The sequence below is a fragment of the Galleria mellonella genome, unplaced genomic scaffold (assembly GCF_026898425.1).
Source record: "Galleria mellonella isolate WM207_F2 unplaced genomic scaffold, CSIRO_AGI_GalMel_v1 utg65, whole genome shotgun sequence".
Classification (NCBI taxonomy): domain Eukaryota; kingdom Metazoa; phylum Arthropoda; class Insecta; order Lepidoptera; family Pyralidae; genus Galleria; species Galleria mellonella.
The window spans coordinates 9,084,258-9,107,141 of record NW_026442138.1 but is presented as its reverse complement, the minus strand read 5'-3'; the positions used below and the strand labels follow the sequence as shown (position 1 = coordinate 9,107,141).

Genomic DNA, 22,884 nt, shown 5'->3' with positions numbered 1-22,884 from the left:
TTTCTCATTCCAAAGCAGGTACGAGAAACTGAGAGATTTACCACGGGATAAAACCAACGCTTCTTCATTTCATTTTCCATTTATAAGGACTAGAATATTTTCTTGTATTATAAATTGAACTGACTCTAAGATAGGTAGTCTTTTATTTGTTTCCTAAAAGGCGACTAAGGGAGAGCAAGGGATGGGCAGCAGTGTCCCTCTTAAAATATCACCTGCTAAGTATGGCAACTACAGGCAACCCCCCAAGGAGGAGGATTATGTTTAGCAGTAGACAGTTAAAGACATGATATATGTATTAGTTCCATGTATTGCTACTTAATCACTATTTGTGTGATAAACAACGAACAAGTCGTTGCACTTCCCGTTTCGTAGCAATCGTGATATACAATATCATTATTTTTATCAACCCATAATCATCGTCTCAGTCATTATCTATCTACTGCTAAACATAGGTCTTCATCCATAAACTGCTAAAATATCGAAGACATCATGCTTATTAGCGATCGACTTTCAAGTATTGATGAGAAAGTATACACCAATTTGATCTTTTAGTCGGCAATATCAGTGGGCTTATTGATCCCTTAGTCTATATGATGGTGTACGAGTAAAAGACGGGCAAGTTTAGTACAATTAATCTGAGAGACAGCGGTAGGCTCCACCGTGTTACATTGGGTTATTCGCGATGAAATATGAACAAGTCCTTACCTTTGCAGGTACCGTCTCTATAATAGCTCTGACATTTAGGATTATCGTTGTCATAGTATTTTAGTGGACCATGTCTAAAATGAAAAATAGAACATTTATCATTTCAGAACGGAATATGGTCAAGACGAATTTAGATTTTAGCTCGGAAGAGACTGCGGTTAGAGTAGATCAAACTCAGACCCCATTTTGAACTTTTTAATTCCAAATTCAAATTTAAATGTATCTGCCTCAATGGTATTTCTGCGTATATGTAAGTAGTTATGCTCGCTTGACTATGAGTCTCCAAATATGACAGTGAAGAGCTGGATATAGGTACAAAATTGTTAAGTGTGGAAACATGTCTTGTCCTTAGGAATATTACCGTATCCAATATTGAAGTTACAATGTACTTTATTGTGTCCTTGGTAGTATATGTAGTTCTCCGTTTAACTCCGTTCACCTGGTTTACCTTTCCAATTCATATAAAATAATCAGAGGACATTACACAAACACAAACAGACTGTTCAAAAGACGAATTAAAGCTTAATTTTGAGATTTTATAAAACAAAAAATATAATGACGTCTAGTTGGCTGTTTAAAGAATAATAAAAATTCAATTAGTTCATTTTGTCTTTATTTTGTTTTATTCAGTATTTTTCCATAATTTTACTACAAACAAAAATTAATAAACAGACAGACTGCATCTTGACTAATCATTTCTTACCAACTTGGGCCCGTGTTTTTTATAATTTAATTCACTCGGCAATCAACTCAACTCTCCGGCAATGCCTTAGCATAAAAAATATAGACATCAACTATACAAACGTAGGCCATATTTTATTCCAGTCAAATAAGATTCCATGGGGACAGTGGGTCACAATAGAACGCGAATGAGGCCGCAGGCAACCGCTGTAATAAATTAAAGAGTTGAACGTGATGACTCAGTTGGAATTAATACTTCAAAATATTCAACTCGTTCGGGCCATAAGACTTAATTTCTAGCTTATAAACTTTGAATTGTGAACGAACTATAATATAAATTGAATACCGGGAAATGGTAACTTAATTCAATTGTCTTTTAGGTATTTTCTGTGTATAAATTTCTTAGAGCATTTGTGAAAATATACTATACTAATATATAACGCGGAAGAATTCATTTGTTTGAATACGCTAATCTTTAAAAATACCAGTCGGATTTGAATAATTCTTTTTGCATTTAATAGCTCATTTCTTATAGAAGGTTAGATTGGGTTTTTCAATATCGTAATACGACCACGAACGAATTCACAAGATACAGCACAGCTACTTTTACAAATATTTAAATATGTTACTAGTATATTTACATCCATATTTTATATAGCATATTATAGTATAAATTTTATAATTCCATAAAAAAATTCAATCAATATTTGCGCGGGAAATTTAATAAAAATTAACTTTGGTAGATGGTGTAATTGATCTTTAGAATTACGTCACATATTATTATCATATTTTTTATAATACTTTAGAATCTAAAGCATAGATCCATAGTTGTTACTTCTTACAAATATACAATAAAGGAAGTGTCCAGGCACATCACTAACAGATCGCGATCGACTACTAGCAACTTCCTATCACTCACCTGTTACTTACTGTATTTAAAGGGTGAAAATTACTCAAAAAACTTGGAGTCAGATTAAAAATCATTATAAATCAAGAATCCACATCCATCTCAGGCTGGAACAAGAAGAAATATGGGTTGAAATCATTTTGAGCGTTCCTTTTCATATGGTTCAGAAATGGCGGCTTAGGTAAATAAGATTCAATAACCACAAAAAATACAAACATTTTAAAAATCTCTGTCTTTTAGAAGTACCTTAAAAATTATAATATATGCTGCTTGTTCACAATAAGTACATTTATGTGAATTGATAGCACAAAAATTTCGCGATATCACATTCAGATATGAAAGTGGGGAATTAACGATTTAACCGAACATACCGAGATGACGCACATGTGGTTTTTATAGGAGCGCTTTTTTTCGTCCGGATCCATCCAGAGTTTCGAGTAAGACATTTGTTTCTCGCAGCTGGATAATCCACGGTTGGAACGCTGTCGCTTTATTGTATTTTATGTCGACGTCCAATGAAAGTAAATTGTAAAATATGCCTTTTCATAAAGCTTAATTCCGTTACTCAAGAAAGTTACTTATCAAAGGTAAATAAATGCTTAGATTGGATAAACAATACATTTACAAAACTTGACAGCCTCTTTTGTTCAAAACTAAAACAAATTTTGAATATTTATCCAATTATATATTGAATAAGCAGATTTTAGGAGAATATAATTATTAATTTATAGATATATCATTGTTCTTGTCTTTATTTGGATAAGAGGATAAAAGAATAAGATTTTATTCCAAAAGTTACTTCAATCGGGACAAAAGTAATCTTATAAGATGGCGTAACTCAACAAAACCAATTATGAATATCGGTTTAAATTTCGCAAACAATTTGCATAATATACACACAAAAAATTTAAGATATTGATTTTCAAAAAAAGAACACTGGCTTCAATCGTATCAAAGTTATTTTGATTTAAAAACTAAACTAATAAAATTTCTGTGGGACCAAACATTATATCCTTTCAGATAAAGAATTTTCGAAATCAGTTTAGAAATGACGTAGTTATGAGATAATAAATATAAAAAAAACAACCGTATTTAAAAACAGCTCCGTTTTGGAAGTCGTCTAAAAAATATCTACCGTCAAATTTAAAATTTCTATCTTTCAATTAAAATTAAATACGGCAAATAATTTCATGCTCTGTGTATTTGGTATCTATACCTCAAAAGAAAATTTCAGATATATTCCTGCCATCCACAATGTAAAGACTTGATCAGTGATTTTCATTATATTTTGTATTATAAAGTCTCTATAAGTTTATTCCAACTTTTTAAGTAATCAACACTAAATATTACACTACTGCAACCCCAAATAATGAGACAATTTTTATACTAATAAGGTTCGATAGATGATTATTTACTGAACGTCCATTAAATTTAATCCGGACAATTTAGCATGAAATCAATGCATCTTTGCGTTTTAACTTTCATTTAAACAAAGGATTAAAATAGCATTAATAACTATTGTAGATAATATATTCAATTAAACCGTTTGCTTTTAATACATTTTCACTATCATAAGGAGTACAAAAAATATTCTATCCGTTTGGTTGTCACATTAATATTTAGCTATCTACATATAGCTATAGGTATTTATATTAAATCATATTTGATTAGAGAGCCTTTGAGTTACCATAATAATAATATCTTTATTATATTATATAACAAAAACTTTATTTGCAATAAATTTTTTATGAAAGCCGATCGAGATCCGATGAAAACTTTTTTATCTCAAAATTTTACGTTTCTATAGAGAAACATGTCTAAAACTGTTGTTAAAAGTGCTCTAGTTATATAATAGCTCTTTATGAGAGTTTATACAAAGATCAAACTTTAAGAAATTGTTATTTATTTATTTTATACCTAGATCACTTGAACTGCAGAAGTTATAAAGCTATAATACAAAGACGGTAGGATAGAATGGCAGACGTGATTAAAACTTTCTATTTTCAACCGACTTCAAATAGGAGGTTCTCAATTTAGTTATATATATATATATATATATATATATATATATATATATATATATATATATATATATATATATATATATATACAAATTGTATCATATCATAATTGGTAAAATTGAAGTAAATTTTTTGATCTTCCAAAGAAATGAAATGAAAGAAATGTTAGTATTTACTTCAGCTTTTTAGTTACAAGTGGAAATTCTATTACAATGTTATATCGCCAAAGGCTAGCACCATGGTTGAGTATAATGTAAAATATTATTTTTACTGTGTTTCCTACTTCATCCGCCTAAAATTAATCTTTTTATCACGAATATTCAATTCCGTCGGGAGTCCCGTTGGATTTGAGTAATTCCGGAATTTAGCTCTATCAAAGAAAGATTTTTATAAGCCTTCAAGGTCGTTAGCATAACCTTTTTTTACTTGTGTTCCTGACGACAAGCATTTATATTTACACAGATATATTTAGGTTTAAATGTTAAGATATGCCAATGTAATCACTAGATAAGGATAATTGCTTATCTAATAATTACACTATAAAGGATGTGATAATAACATCTTTGTCCTGTAGAATTACCAAATACCGAGTACTATTGATGTCAGTGTATCCTGTGAGACACTGTTTATATCCACGGATGAGTGTTATTATTTTCCAACATGTAGACCAGTGTTTTTTAAAGTCCCATACCTTGAAAACGAGACCCCCTAGAGTGTTGCCAAACCTATACAAGCAACGTAACGCTGTAAAAATAACAATTCTGCAAAGTAATCAATGTCTGTTTTATATACTCCATTACGTATTAATTATGTATCGTATTTGACTGATACCTAACTATAAACATATATAAAAATGTACAGATTTGATAATTGTAACAAAATTCATGCAGGTTAGGAAACGGGAACGGTAAGGAGTCTCAATATATTTTTACATACTATGCAGGTCGTGCCATAAAAAATAAAAGACACCGAAATAGACCATCAACATTTTTGCAATTTTTTTGAACCCATTGTTAAAATTATCAGTATAATCTCTGTGAGATATATTTATTATTAAATTTTAATTTTCGATTAAATATAACTATACAATATACTTGCAGAGAAATTTAATTCTTATTTCCAAAATGATAAAATCGCACTGTTTCGTGTACGTGTATACTGTGGTAAATTATGAAAGTCTACGACATTGTCCTTAATAGTACATTATGGTAGTGCATAACTTTTTTGCGACTAAAAACAACAAACAAGCTGATAGCTCACCTAATGGAAAGTGGAAGCGTTATTTACATTTTCATAATTACAATTTCAAAATAATGTCGGCTAAACTGCCAATTAAAATTTACACAAAGAGTTCAGAAAGTAAATAATGGAAATTATTCATGTGTGTATTAAATAAATATAAACGTATAAACTCATGGTGATGCCCATGAGTTTATACAGATGGCTATCTTTCATTTAGCTGGTAAAATACGCCATGCATTTTCAACTGGCAACTCCAAATAGGTAGTTCTTAGAACTTCGTTTTATTCGAGTGAGTTTTGATGATCCTACAATAATAATATGTTAATGAGTCATAACGTTAGGCTTAGCACAACAGGTTGTAATATAAAACAATGACGACACGGTACCTATTTCAATTAATATAAATTTTATATACTAATATTTACCTGCGATTTCATCCTCGTGACCGATATTATGGTTGAGTAAACTGTGTCCTTCTAAATTCCCAATATTACACGTACGTAAATTTTATTAGAATTGGTGAAGCATTTACGGTGCCTAGAGGTAAACTAACTTTCGAATTTATAATATTAATACGGACTAGTAACCCGTCGTAGCTTCGCTCGGGTAAATAGATGGAAATCTCAATTCTTTATAAAAGTATAATACAGTGATATTATAATACTTGTTGACAATGTATCTTTCTACCTATAAAAAAAATCTCCTAAGAAAGATTTTTTTTTTTTATACTACTTAGAATGGCAAACAAGCTGACGGCCCACCTGTGATTTGATTTATTTTGTGAGTTTATCCATTCCAAATGAAATTTTTCCTCTTTACAATGTTAGTTTAAACTAATAAGATAACACCTACAATATAACATACTACGACTAGTAGATACTTAACAAATACAAAATTTAATATTTTTTTTATGCAACTTAGAATGGAAAACAAGCTGACGGTCCACCTGATGGAAAGTAATAACCGTCAGTCATAGACATGAGCAGTACCATGGACATAACAAAGTACACTGTTTCGCTCATGATACCCCCCATGCGTTGCCATTCCTAAGGACTCAGGTGTTATTCTTCTGTACCCTGTAAATTCAACGACATATCCCACCCTTTAAACCTAACACAGCCATGCAAACACAACTGCTTCACGGTTGAAACACGAATGGGACAGAAGTGCCCAAGCAAACGATTTTTGTACAAAGTCTCCCTCTGGTAATATTTTAAAAATCTCACTTCTAACTTCATCATCATCATCATATCAGCTTTTATCTCTACACTGCAAAACATAAGCCTCTTCCCCCTTGAGGGATTGGATCTCCCTACAGTTTTGCCAGTATTTGCTATGCTTGGCAGGCGGATTAGCAACCGCAGTTAGGTTTAGAGATGTTTTAAGAGGGACGCTGCTGCCCATCCCTCGCCCTCCTCTAGTCGCCTTTTACAACATCCACGGGAAACTTCTGATAGTTATAATCTAAAAAATATTCCTTAACATCAAGTTAATAAATAATTCATTGTTTTTATTAAATCGATGCTCATAACTTTAGACATTTTGATATCAAAGTTTACAAATTCATTTAATAATAGGATTCATCGATTCGTCTAAATTTATTTTGCATAATTTATTTTTTGCTGAACCATACAGCATAAACTATACATATAATAAATCTCAAAAGGTGTAGTTATTACTTTGAATATATATATGAATTATAATTGAATATATATATATATATATATATATATATATATATATATATACATATATATATATATTGAGACTTTATTATTTACCACACCTTTGTCTAGCGAACTGGTTATCCCACATCCATATTTAGGATATTCTTTTTTAGTTATATCATTAAAGTATATTTTATTTAGAAACTAAAATTTAATATAATAAACTAATAGAATATGGCGGATATTATATAATAATAATAATACTAATATAGTGGATATTAATGCAAGAGAACGAAAACTTATAACGAAACGCTATACTAAGCTACTTGGCCATGATGTACGTGCATATACATATATACAGTTGTTAATCAACAAAACCCAAAACCAACAAAACTTGATTCCCTTTTATTTTATTTTTTACTTACTTTCCCTTTAAGCTTAATCTTGCTGGTTACTTCGTTTGAGCCACAGATAGTTTCATTTGCTCTTCTAATGCAGTTGTTTTTTATAGTACCTATTCTATATTCATGCATTTATTTATGTATGTATTTATTTATTATATTATGTGTATGTTTATATTAGTCTAATTATATGTTTATGTTATATGAATATATCAAGTATTGTCTTCTTTTTCCTCTATTCAATAATGCACCGTCTACTTATTTCTCGGTTTGCCCAATGATTGACTGGTAGAGATCAACGTCCGGTGTTGAGTCCGCCAAATGTACATAGTTTCATTGCGCATTAAAGTTTAAATAAATAAAACCCATTCCTTAAAACTATTATTATTATAAGTAAATAGTGTCTCAAAAAAGATTTTTGTTTTTCTAGAAAAATCATCAATTTTAAAGAATGGATTACATAATTAACATACTGTACAATAGCACACCATTAACAGTAGTGAGTCCATAATGAATTGTTACTGAGAGGGGGGGGGGCTGTTAATAATAGAGATTAATGGTTGAATTGCTAGCTCAGTACATACTCTATACACATTGTTAGGTTGATCTCTGCCCCGCCAGGAAACTATCATAGTTTATAAATTCTGGTAAATTAATCACGTTGACGCAGACGGATCTGACTTCATTGTCATCTATCGGTCCCTCGTTGGTGCCGTGCCAGTATATACCGATAACCCAGGCAAGGACACAATTCTAGTTTCATCCTATTAAAATAAATTGTTCTGGCTCGGACTTAATTTTTGTATTAGGTGAAATGACTAAAATTCATTAAACAATGAAATAACTAAGAGAATAACGAATATCAATCTACATCCCAATAATTCGTAGAATCATTGACAGTTCGTTAACGGAACATTATTATAGCAAATCGATACCTGCTAATATAAACAGTCATCCTTATTATAAGAAAAACTTTCACCCCGTAATTGAAGGTGTATGTGGGCAGCGTTGTTAGATTGAGTATTTATTTATTTTTTTGTGATTTTGGACATAAATTTTCATTTTTGCAAAGTTTTGGATAAATGAATTCGTCTGTGAAATTTTTGTAAAAATATTAGATGAGTGTGAAGAAATTTAAGTAATTTTTTGATAGGTTTAATATTTGTAAACCAAATATGGATTCACGTGGATCTACAATATTTTTTTGTCGTTTACGTTGTTTACAAAGTAAACAAAATAACTAGCAATGAAAACCAACACAATTTTATGGTTGGAAAAAATGAAAAAAAACGTGTATATTATTTATTTATTGGTACATCAACAGTGTTACATATAGTTTGTTACAATCCAGCACTTAATACTGACATGGTAACACCAGAGAAATCAAATATTATTTAGAGAAACAATATTTGATTTTTAGGTAGAAATGAAAATTACATCTGGTAACCCTGACTGTGGATCTACAATGAGCGTGCTAAACTAATGATCAAAATGCTTAATATACTTACTCTTGTCTTTTTTTTTTCTAATAAAATAAATTGAAATAAAAATCTTGAAAAACAATTTATTATACTCGTAAATATTAAATTTAATGACTATTTATGTATTTCTAGCTTCAGCTGTATTTTATTTATACACAAAAATATAAAATAGAGAATAAATAATCTCCTCAATCTCAAACACCATATATATACAAAATACAGTGACGCTAAGGTAAGAAACAAAACAAACAGTCTCTTTATTATTTATCATATTAGGAACAATAATAGAGCAAAAACGTACTATTTTTTCCTGTCCTGTTTTTCCTGATCAATGGAAAACTGATACGATGATGATGATTCATATTATACCAAATCGAAGCAAGAATGCGAACCCAAACTTGTATTATATTGTGGATCCGCTCTTAAAATATTCGCGAAACATCTTACCATAAAGTTTTAATTTTGGTACGATAAAAAAGTCGAATAGGTATAGGCTTGTAATCAAATTAAATCTGTTCTTTTAATATCTTAATGGTTTCTTTTAAATTTTTTGTGTATTTTTAACAAATTAGTTTTCTAAGGTTGTCTACTACTCGTACATACGTTGTATTATAATAAAAAAAGACGAGTCATTTCAATTAGATTAAACATATAATTATAAAATATATTATTTAAAAATAATAAATTTATTTCTGTTAATATAAATTGTCAAAGTGAAAAAACATATGTTACGTTGATTCAGACATGTGAAAAGAATGTCGGATCACATTCTATTTTGTGCTTTCCATCAGTAAGTCGTTGGCTTTTTTACTAAGTTGCATAGAAAATGCTGATAATATAGAGAGCTTTGTATTTTTATTTTTAAGACTTTCTTTAACAAATGATAATAGAATGGTAACCCCGCCTGCACTAACAGTATACACTGACTGGCCACTAGTGAGGGATAATAGGTGAGAACCGAAAGGCAGGTCAATTAGCCAATCGTGATGAATCAACGAGAATTCAGCACGATGATTTCCGGTACCGCGGGGAGGTGAACCTGACCAAAATGTATCGGGAGGGAAAGGGATTGTTAGTAATGCGGACTACCAATTCCATTGCTAGCAATAAATCCTGTCAGGTCGACCTCCACGTGGTCCCCCCTGGAAACCATCATGCTAAATTCCAGATGTATATATCACGGTGAGCTGACTGACTTGCCTTTTTATTCTCACCTATCATCCGTCACTGTTGCCACACAAGCGTATACCGTTAGCGCAGGTGGGGTTGCCATCCGCGGCGGCGTACGGAAGGAGTCCCGCAGCACTGACAGATGACATGACAGAACAGATGACACTGGGGGGTTTTAGCCGGTAGAAGTCCGGCAGTACCCACATATCTCCCCCAAGGTATGTAGATCTGCATGAAGGAGAAATGCCTCCTTGTTAAAAAAAAAAGATGGAGTTGCCATTCCATTGTTTTCCATTAAAAAAAGTCCTGAATATATTTGATATCGCTAGCAATAGTCACCATTACTAACAATTCAATTAATTATTACTAGTACCGCATTCGAGTATTGTGACACTTCCCTAAAGTTTGACTGGGAGCGAATGCTTTTAGCATTACGTCCGCCATGTGCACATACATGTACTAATGAATAAATAAATAAATATATCCCTTCCCCCTTCCTCTTTACGGCGTTTTGATAACTGATACACGACTATATAAGGAGATTTATAAGGAGACAAAACAACAGAGACATTTTGAAAGTCTATAAAACACAGGAAATGTCAGTATAATATAAATTGTGCTACTTAAGGATCGGTCGGAACACATAAAATATTCATAGGTACACTTAACTAAGAAAATTGTTTATACGAGTAAAACAAAAACGGTATCTCTTTATAGTTACTATGCGAGGAAATAAATACATAACCGACTTCAAAAAAAGAGAAGCTTCCCAATTCGGTTGTATTTTTTATGTTTGTTACCTCAGAACTCTGTCAGTTGTAAACCGATTTGGAATATTTTTTTTTTAATCTGAAAGGATATACTTTCAGATTGATTCCATAGAAACTTTATCAAAATCGATTGAGTAGTTTAGTTTTTAAATCAAAATTACTGGTTTTGCTACAATTGAAATCAGTGTTTTTTTTTTTCCTAGAACCAAATCTTACATTATTTTACGTTTAACCTACATTGAGATGCATGTAAACTCTAATTAGAAAAGAATTTCTTTTATAATGAACTATTAAAGCTAAATACTTGTATTAAAGTTCATTTTGCTCTGCAAAAATATACAGCGACTTCGTGTATAATAATATATTTATTTATGTCTCCTCACAAACAACTTAAATTTACACATAGGTATTTAGGATAAAATAAAATTAAAATAATATGGAACTCTGCTGTGAGGAGCTGGTGTCTGTAATAGGTTAAGACCTGTAATACAGATCACCAGGCCCCCAACCGATATGTGTTTAAATAATAATTAAACATATATAGAAACATATAGATAAAGAGCATGTATCGCATTCGCATTATATTTAAACAAAAATATATGTTTAAATTTAGAACTCAAAATTGTATATCTGTACATAGATTAATGATAGTATCTGTACATTCTTTTTCTACGTATGCATAATTAGATTTATATGTATACACTGTTTCCCGCAGCACTGCCCGCTTAAATCGATATAAGTATAAAAAATCCTATGAGTTAAAATATAATATAAACCTATCTTCATAAAATTTCAACCAATTCATCTGATTGGTTAATTTATAGCATTTTATATGTGATTCTTAGATTAATATAACTTTTTTATTTGTGAAATGTGTGAAATTGAAATAACATAAACACTAAATGTTAAATGGAGCAAACTGCAACGCATTAGTGAAAACCGCATTTAAATCGACTAAGCCGTTTCCGAGATTATCGTGCACGAATGTACAGACGAACAGAGAAAAATTCTAAAAATCATTGTTTTGGGTTCTATTGCATCCATAAAGCCCATATAATAGTTTTTTTTATATATCTTCCATGTACAGATAGCAACCAGTTACGATTTTATTATATGTCTTGATTGATTTAGATCTAGCTGGCTTGTGACAAGCACTTTTTTGCTGCATAAAAAAGCCAGCTATATTGATGTTTTAACTAGATGAACGTATGATATACACATTATTATATGAATGTAGTCCGAAGAATATGAGCATTTTAATTTACACAAGCCACAAAACAGAAAAGTCCCTTAAGTGCATCCATTAAACACTGTCTCGTATAGCAGACTTGTTTCCTGGTAATGGATACCTGTAAAGAACAGCATATTTCACTATATATTAATAACGAACTCACATTTCCCTTATTGGATTAACACATTTTTACACAGTTTATTTTTTTGTTCACAGCTACGCTCGAACACTTCTCTCGCGTGTACTGAGACTTGTAAGTAATTTTTATAATAATATTCGCACGTAAGAAGTAATTATTAACACATTTTATGTATTAATTATTCAAATTCTATTAGTTGTTTTAACTGTTATACTAACTTGCCTATTAAATACTGGATGTTAATATGCTCGGCGGGGGAAAAAGGGATTGTTAGTATGAAGTCTAACAGCCCTATTGCTAACAGTCTTATCAGGTCAACTTCCACGTGATTTTCCCTGGGAACCGTCATGGTTAATTCTAGTTGAATTCGACAGGATGAGCTAACCAACCTGCTTTCATCCTCACCTGTCGTCTTTCATTGGTGCCCCGCCGATAGCTTATGCGGGGTTGCCATTCCAATATCATCCATTAGGAACCGACCAATCTGCATTGATTCTCACATATCATCTCTCATAGGTGCCGTGCCAGAGTATACCGATAGTGCAGACGGAATGACCATTTTATTTTCACCCATTAAAAAAATATACTCGGCGAAATGTGGGTCAATTGAATGTTACGTCTAACTGCGGTTGCCAACTTATCTGCCAAGTGTGGCAACTATTGGCAAAACTTCCCTTATAGGGAAAGGTTTTATTCAGCAGTAGATAGTTATTGCCTGAAATGATGATATAATGATAATCTGCATTCTTTGTCAGACCAAAAATTAAGCCACTTAGTCATAAAAAGGTCAAACTTCTAATAAATATATTTTAGTTACAGAACTGTTTCGTCTCTTTCTTTTGTCCTAGATTCTCAGTTTGAATGAAAGGGACAAAAGAGTGTAATAGGTTTGTAGTAGTTATTATGAACAAGGGGATTAGAGTGTAAGTAATTTATTGATGAACCATATTCCAAATTACGAGGGTAATTTAGAATATGATTCACCAGTGTAGCAATTTGTATTAAAACAAAATTATTCCATTTTATGAATTGATCCGTAACTGTCTGTTTGCATGTTAAAATAAATAACCTCAACATTACTACACCAAATTAGATGTGATTTTCACAATTTTATTCTTGAAGATAATTTTTTTTTATCTCGATTCGCTCTTAAATTGGTCTAAACGATTGCTTTAAAACCATTTAAATATTTCGAATTTACGGACTAATGCCAGCTATTAGAAAATTAATTCAAACCGATGTTAAAAATAATTATGCTGATATTAATCAAATTGAAATTATAGATTTAAATATAAAAGTAAAAAATGTGGACGAGACCGCGAATTGTCGCCAGTTAATTTATATAATCGTAAGCAATAAGGGCCAATGTCCTTCCATTGGCCTTGTAACACTAACACAGGTACACACGCAACAAACATTAACCCTCTTGTCGTGTAATTGTGTGGTAACAAACGAAATAATATCATTGATTAACTTACGGCAAGAGAAAAGTAACATTATGCAGTTTTTGAAGATGCATAATGATGCATCTTCAAGAACCTAACTACTCGTAAATCTTACTACATGTCTTTTAATGTTGCTTTTATTTTTGTCTTTTCTTACCTACCTGTCCTGTGATTGTGTGTAAAATAATTGTGTATATATATATATATATATATATATATAATAATCTTTTACTTATCATAATTTAAGATTGTATATCACAAAAAAAACTTACTTCAATTGCACCAAAACCAATTTAATTGGTTTTAATTGAACAGCCTGTAAGTACCTATATTCTTTCAAAGAAAAAAATCCTAATCCCTTTATAACTAACGGATTTATAACGTAACAAAGTTGACGAAAAATTAAAACCGAAATGAGAACCTCCTTCTCTTTGAAGTCGATTGAAAAGTATTTTTCTAAATTAGAAAAGATCTAAGAATCTTCAGAAGTTAATTAAGAATATTTATGTCAAATGGTTACTTTTTATTTAACTTAAAAATAACTTGTATAAACTTAATTAGAAAAATCTTCGTCTTCTAAAGACATTTACAAGTTATCTACCTATCGAATACATTCCCGTTTATTTTATTAAAGTGCGGACAAAATAAAATCTATCAGTATGGGTTCATTTAATTTACACTAAATATATTTTTTGCTAAATCTCTTTTAATATAAATAGGTACATTTATATTAACTTTAAAATTAAAACTTATATTTGTTAAATAAAACTGTACTTTGTAAGCTCACTATTATATCACTTTTTTATATATTACTAGCTATATTACGCGGTTTTTCCCACACGAATCAGTATATAATAATTATATTAAATTATGATAATTATAACCTATGCATGTACCAAATTACATTCAAATCCGTTTAGTAGTTTTTGCATTAAAGAGTAATAAACATCAATCTAGACATCCTCACATACGTTCGAAACTATAATAGTAGCATGATTGTAAAACATAATTTTAAAACAAGTCCTTGTTGAAAAAAGAAATGAAAATGTCTATTAAAATACAAATCCTGCAAGACAAGTATTAAAATTTATTTATTTTATTAACATAATTTAAAGAATTGGTAATCATATTAAAGAAAATTTACACAGTATTTTATAAAAGTGACTTTAAAACTTTGAAAGTAGAAAATTGCGTTACGTTTTTATTATAATACTTTTTTTTTCTATTTACTTTTCTTTTTAAGGTACGTTGAAAAACGGCGTATAGAATTTGCATGTGTTAGTTCTTTAGTTCAATTAACTTGATAGGTTGTTAAAATACGACTACTTTGTTTACTAAGTTTAAATGCACGCGAGCACAATAGTTCAGGTCACCTAATACAATCCTTCTACTACCGTTTGTTTTTTCATCTACTATTATAATTATGGAAATTTGCAAAAATGTGTGGATGTTTCTTTCGATTTAGATACAGATTCTTTTATTGCTATATTAGTGCAACAAACAACACAGATAAAACCGAAACACATTTTTTTTCCTTTCATTTAAGAGTTTCCTCTTGTCGGTGCAACTAAGTAAAAGTATTAAATTCATAAAATTACAAATAAATTATTATTGACACAAAATTTTACTTCATCCTTATACACTTAAATATTACATGAATATTAAATTTATAATCGGGTTTTCCTATTACTTTAAGTAATAATTTAATAAGTACCAAGACATTTCCGTAATTTCCATCCACTCTCCAATAATTTCATAAGTTTGTTACATGCGAAGCTTATATTTTATAGTTTTCAAGCCAACTTTATTAGTAGTCAATAATTAAAGTAATTTGAAATAATTCACGGTTCTAATACGCCTTCATTCGATACCATCACTTTTTATTGCAAAAAAATTAAGTACCACATAATTCGTACATTAAGAGGAACGGTCATGCAATCAAATGTTGTACTTTATATTACTTTTATTTAAACGCATACGACACGCCTTATGGCAAACCGCTACTTTATAAACGCTTACAACACCAGACTACTTGAATGAATGAATTAATTAATTAAAAAATAATATAAGCATAGTTTTAAGAAAATGTTTTACCAGTGTTCTTTTCTCCCAAAAAGTCGAACAACTAAGTACCAATATCTCAAAAAATTATAAAAAGTTTTAATCCTTTCATTGGGCATCTAGTGTTAGCATGAAAAACGTATATTTTTTATCGTTTTTCAATACATGTTTTTCCAACATATTCAATTTCACTATTAAAATACCTCCTTAAAAGAATGCACATTATTCTTTTAATGAGACGTTTTAGCAATGAATTAATGATTTATTATTATTAATTAAAGTTTGTATTCCCAAAAAAAGACATCTTCAACTGTAGCAAAACCGGTTATTTTCATTTCAAAACTAAACTACGTAACCGATTTTGATAGTATTTCTATGGGATCGATCTGTAAGTATATTCAGATATATATACTATAAGTATATATTTTTATATAAAATATATACTATAAGTATATATTTTTAGATTTTATCTAAAAAATCTATCTAAAAATTTCCTACTTCGATTTAGAACTGACAGAGTTATGAGCTAACAAAGATAGATAAAAACAATGGAATTAAGACCCTATTTCCTTTAGTCGGTTGAAAATGGTAACCTTTATTGAAATAATCACTGACACTTGTTTGACCACAGGGAGACTTTTGTAGACTTTGTGTAAAAGTCGTTTCCTTGGGCACCTATGTCCCATTCGTGTTTCACCCGTAAAGCAGTTGTGTTTGTATAACTGTGTTTCGGTTTAAAGGTTGGGATATGGCAGTGAATTTACAGGGCACAGAGGAATAACACCTGAGTCCTCAGGAATGGGGGTACTATGGGCGAAACAGTATACTCTATTATGTCCATGGTACTGCTTATGTCTATAGGCCACGATTACCACGATTACTATTCCATCAGGTAGGCCGTCAACTTGTTTGCCATTCTAAGTTGCATAAAAAAACCTACACATGAATAACAAAGTTTATGAGTTTGTTTTTGGTGAAGCATTTGTATGAAGACATTATTTATATTCTTTAGATTATATAAAACACTGAACATTTATAGATAAATAATTTGGGAATCCTAAAAGAAAAAGAAATCTAAAATACGTATGGTTCAAATCTCGTTAGATAGAGCTCCCGGAAAATAAAATTTTTCAACATAAACAGCTGAGAGCGGGCTCAGTAATGTATGTAACGTATTGTATAGATACCTAAAATTATGTGGTTTCGACCAATTTATTCTCTTGAAGGTTCTTAATTTATAAGTCTAATTAAAACCAAAAAGTTCGTCTTCAATTAATATTTTTAATTTATAACACTTATACTTATTATAGGTAAAATAGATAATGTTTTTCAATAGTAGAATACTTCTTTAAATGACTTCGACTTCATCTAACATAATTTTATAAATATTCAAAAGATTTTCTTTCTTATATACCACAAAAAAATTATCTCACAATGCACTCATTTCCAACTGAATTTAGAAGAAATTCATGAATGTCCTCTCGTTTAATATCTATAAACTCAAATTATCTTATCTCATAATATTATAAATATCAAAATGGCGAATAAGGCATAAAGTTAACGATTTTCTCTTTAATAAATAATCGGCTTTAGCAACAAGCAGCTTAACGTTGTGACCAACGCAACGGTTATGTTTCATAAAAAAAAAACGAAAACAAAACAAATGAAAAAGAAGCTATTTGATAAAAATTAATTTCAAAATAAGAATGCGAATTCTTTCCTTTTTCCTTTAAAAAAAGGTTGAATGTACAATATAAATATTCAAAGAACTTTCTGTATTTGGCTGCGGCTTTGTTCATATAAAACTCATTATTATACAGATCCTCACGACTTATTAAATTGACGTTATTAACTGAACCTCTTGCTCGTTCTATTGAAAACAACTAAAACATATTTCTGACTCGGTCTGAGAAAATTTGTCTTAAATTCTTCTTTATAAATCTGTGAATAGGGAAAACAATAAATTTGTACCAATTAATTATCTGGATGTCAAGCGCAGACCATAATTCTTGCCAAGAAATAACGCAAACGTACCTCCTCAGAAAATGTTTGGCTACCCCTTTAAGCTTAAGATCGAAAAGGTCGGCCCTCCACTATTTACCCAACTGCCGTAAAAAGAAGGATAAATGTTTTAGAAACCAAATCTTGTATGTATATATATCATATCTTATATATACTCTAAAAATCTTTTATGAATTCTTATAAGTGGGATATTGTCATAAATGTGACAGTACTTTAGACGACATGACGACAAAATAAATATGACGATCATTAAAATAAAGTCAAAGATTTATTTTACAGTTAATATTTTTAGAAATAATATATTGTTTTTTTTAAAAAAACATATGTACTTTTCCACAATTTATGATAGCAACTTGTCAGTTTTCATTCTTATTTTAACCCTTAACTACTTACCACTTAAGAGTGTAATCAAAGAAGTAGCATCAAAAATTAATCAATAGATTTCTTGTATTCTTGCTATAGAATATATGGAATATTCTAACCGACAAAAAAGTTCAGCGATACGTAATTAGAACTATACCACAAAATAATAACTCTGTTACTGTCGATATCGTAAATACTCGTATAGCAATTGTCGGGCAAAATGACATTGGAAGTTGAATACTTCAGAATGATTTTAAAAAGTGGAGACGCTGAACACACGCTTTTTATCTAATTTTAGTAGAGACTTATAAATAAGTAATACCAGAGACTAGCAATTATGAATTCTATATCAAAAGACATCAAAAACTAGATAATTGACTGGGTAAATAAAACATTTGTATATACATACAAAAATCCCGTATTTGTTCTCACTAATCTTCGAATCCGATTTTAATAAAATTTTGTAAATGTTGATTTATAGAAATTTCCTTATAGCAATTCGCCATTGGGGAAATTTTAAAGCAGTTTGACATTTGGTGATGTTTTAAGAGGGACGCTGATGACCATCCCTTGATGATTAAGTTCCCTTAGTCGCCTCCTACGACACCTACAGAAAAAGAAAGTGTGGCCCATTCTATGCCGGAATCACATGGCAATACCTACATATTATATGATAATATAGTAAGTAACACCGATGGTTCCCAAATTAAAATTTAGTATTTCTAATAAAGTGTGTACTATTCATTAACTATTTACATTTATTTTATTATATAAATAGGCAAAAAATAATAAATAACAAGTAAATGTTATTGAAAAAAATACGCAACTTGAACAGTAAACGACCTGACAGTCCATTAAAAAGTTGTAAAATATGTAAATTCATGTTAGAAAATTAAAAAAAAAAACAGTACTAATCAATATTTAGATACGAATTTTCTCTACAATTAAAATACAGTAAAGAGAAACAAAATTAAAATTTACGAGCTAGTTAGACTACTACGTCAAGTCACAGAAGTGACGTAGTGACATAATTTACGGTTGTAACGTTACTATAAAGTAATTATGTTTTATGTGACGGCATACTTTATTAAAAAGTTACAAAAACCAAAAAAAAACTATTAATAAATATATAACACAAACTTCTAATAATGAGCCGCTGTGTGTCCAAATTACTCCCTACCAGTATTATGTAATTAAAGGTTGTGACCCATATAAAACCGACTTCATTTGTGACAAAACCATTTATTACGATTTAAAAACTTAACTACGGAGTCAATTTTTATAAAATTTCTATGGGACCAATCTGTATATTTATTCTTTCACATAAAAAAAGATTTTTTCAAATCGATTTAGAACTGATGGAGTTATTAGGTGACAAACATAAAAGAAATATCCTGTAACCCCGGCATAGAATAGGCCACCTCTTCCTTTTCCGTGAGTGTCGTAAAAGGCTGACTAAGGATCGGCGAGTGATGGGCAGCAGCATCCCTCTTAAAACATCTCTAACATTTAACTGCAGTTGCCAATCCGCTTGGCAAACGTGGCAACTACTGACAAAACCCCCCAAGGGGGATGTTCAGCAGTGGATGGTTAAGGTCTGATGTGATAATGATTAAAAATACAACCGAATTGAGAAGTGAGTTTGATTCTTTATTTATTACCTTTCGCCTTAACGGCTCAACATCATGACATTTAGCATACACGTATCTAGTGTTTAGAATAGAGAAGGACATTGGCTACATTTTATTCCAGTTAATCAATATTTACTATGTAGATCTTAATAATAATATAATAGACACTAACCACAACCTAGGGTTTTGCCGGCACTTTCTATCTCTATGTCTAAAACAATTATCAATTAGATATTACGACGAAACCATTATTCTAAGGATCCGCCTGAACAAATTTTTTGATAGATTTGAGTCACAACTACATGAAATTTAGCAGGGCATATAATAATAATGATTATTATTTCGACTAATAACTGTCCACTGCTGGACATTTAATAATAAGCCATCCCCATGATTACCAGTAGTTGCTACGCTTTGAAGTTTGGTAATATAATACTGATTATATTTTGTATAGAAAAATGTATTCACGACTTAATCTGTAATAGGATATTCATAGGCACTCGTTGACCATTGCCGTTGTGGTGAACGTAACATTTATCACTTGGCATATCGTCACCTCTATGGCAAAATTACGAATCTGCAGTTTTCTTCAAATTTGACATTTCTTTAAAAATCTACATTTTGCGTCATACTACTTATTGTGGCTTATTTTCAAATTTCTATCTCTAACGGCTTAAGAAATCGAATAGCTCGAATCTCTATATTTTTGTGATATACCCAAAGTAAACTTACTTAGCATATTTTTATAGTATTTTCTATAATAAACACTTTAATTTGAAAATTTCAATGATTATTTTATCAATTTTTCAATCCTAATTTAGTTATTTTACATGAATGATTGCTATAACGTTGTTATTTAAACTGAAGTTCTCTCCAAAACACGTGATTTATACCTTGGTATATTTACGAAAGTGGCACTTTCGTTAGTTTGCCAGATATTAAAATAAATGATTTTCTTTGACAACTTACGAAACTGCCACTTTCGTAGATTTGCTGTTGTATAACTCAATACCTAGGAACTCTCATGTATGAAGGTGCAAAGTAACGAATATGCATTTATTTCTGATACTTGTAATATAATAATAATTAATTAAGAGTATTCAATAAAAAACAGGATTTTTAAAACTAAAATGTTAGCATAATCTTTTACAGTAGTCTTCTATCAAAAGTTATTTGCATTCTAATGTTTCAAAACGTTCCCTTGTGAAATGTATCTTTTTCAGTTTCGTAAGTTTACCATAAAGGTGACGATATTTCGTTGAACAATAGAATCTAACATGATTTAATTGTTATCAGTATTTCTATCACCAGAAATTTACTAAGAAATTTAAATTGACACAAAATTCTTAATGTCAGCCAAATTCAAATCCATGACCTTTACCATCTATAATTCGAAGTAGTATACCACTGGGCTACGAGGCCATAACGTCCTCTTTATTACACTATCAATTCGAAATTTCAATTTTAAAGATAGGGCCATCAGAGTCGACCCCACTGCCACATTAAATGCTGGCACATGACTCATCAAGGCCTATTGGTCAAAAATGTTAAGTCATCGTTACGCAGAAAGCAAAATGTCACGATGCGGCAAGTACCCCTTCTATTTAGGCAACATTCTATTTAGGTTGTTAAAGTGACAGCCAATTTGGCGAAAATATGCAAATCGAACAGAGTTGCTATTCTGTAAAATTTCTCACTACATTCCGCAACAGTCTTCACTGTCACTTCATTAAATACTCTCTCCATCTCATTTTCACACTCTGTAAACTTTAGCAATGACAAGTGAAGTTAAATGAGTTTTGAAAACTAAAGTGACTTCCTAAAGAAGGTAGCGCCTTACCCCAGTTCACTACTCTACCATCTTTACAAAATGGGACTGTCATCGATCTTACTTGTTTACTGAATACTGAATGTAATTCACTCGCGGAAACACTAGTGAAATTTGAATTTGACTTTACAGAATAGCACTACAGTATGGAGTGAGTAAACATTTTTAACGAGTGGCCCCCGGCGACACAGGCAATTTGCAACGGTGTAAGGGCTCGCCCGCAACCCATTCCTCTTTTAGCACTTTGCCAAATATAAATATTTATAAGACTAGTATCTTAATACTAAGCTATTTTGAAGGAATCTACAGTCTTTCTCCTACCTAATATTAAAAAAGTGAAAATGTGTAAAGATTTTTACATTTATTAACATTCTTGCTGATTTTACCACGTGCATGAGTTTTATGACTGCAATTTTTGGCACTGCATTGATTTACAAAAAAATGATGCCTTAGTTGTGACAACAACTTATTTTTTTCAGTATATTTTAGTGCAATAGAACACTATCTCCGTTTTCCATACACAATAAAAAGGTCCTACTTAAATATTGTTAGAGCTACTACATCGTGGCGGAGAGTTACTATTTATTAAAAATATTTTCTACCTAGCACATATTTTTCTGCTTCTAAGCTTTGCTTCGTTGTTTATTTTTGATTTTATTACAGAATAAGAGGTAACGTCCCGCTTGCCTGCGTGAATAAAAATGAACTATTATCTTCTTTATTTATAACTTGTAACTAACCAAGAAAAAATTGTAATAAAGATTAAATACTATTGGGTGTCTCTACCGATCTATCTTTTCTTATAATATCTGTGTATTGCCAAATTTCATTCAAATCCATTTATCCGATTAAGCGTGGTTAAGTAACAATCATATACTCGTCTAAAAATTTTTACAAACCGATATTAGTTTGTAAACATTTTTGAATGAGTAGATTTTTTTTCTTAGTTTCTTTTCTTCTAAATAATATAAAATATAATCTTTAGCCAAGATGATATTACCTATAAGTATAATTAAAAACTATTGTCTCTGTAAATCTAAAACCCAATACAAAACATAGCATCGTTTAATGAATAAATAGAATTTGAAATCCATTCGCCACTGCTCACTTTAGTGCCTT

At 30.5% G+C, this 22,884-nt stretch overlaps 1 protein-coding gene across 2 annotated transcripts in view; it reads left to right on the top strand.

The window, feature by feature from the left end:
- The window catches only part of LOC113514121 (hemicentin-2-like), a 135,293-nt gene that overhangs the window by 36,431 nt on the left and 75,978 nt on the right, over positions 1-22,884 (top strand). For both annotated transcript variants that reach the window (XM_052900594.1, XM_031914274.2), the window contains exon 2: positions 12,493-12,529. The gene's annotated coding sequence lies outside the window, so the exon portion shown is untranslated. The remainder of the gene's footprint in view (positions 1-12,492; positions 12,530-22,884) is intronic.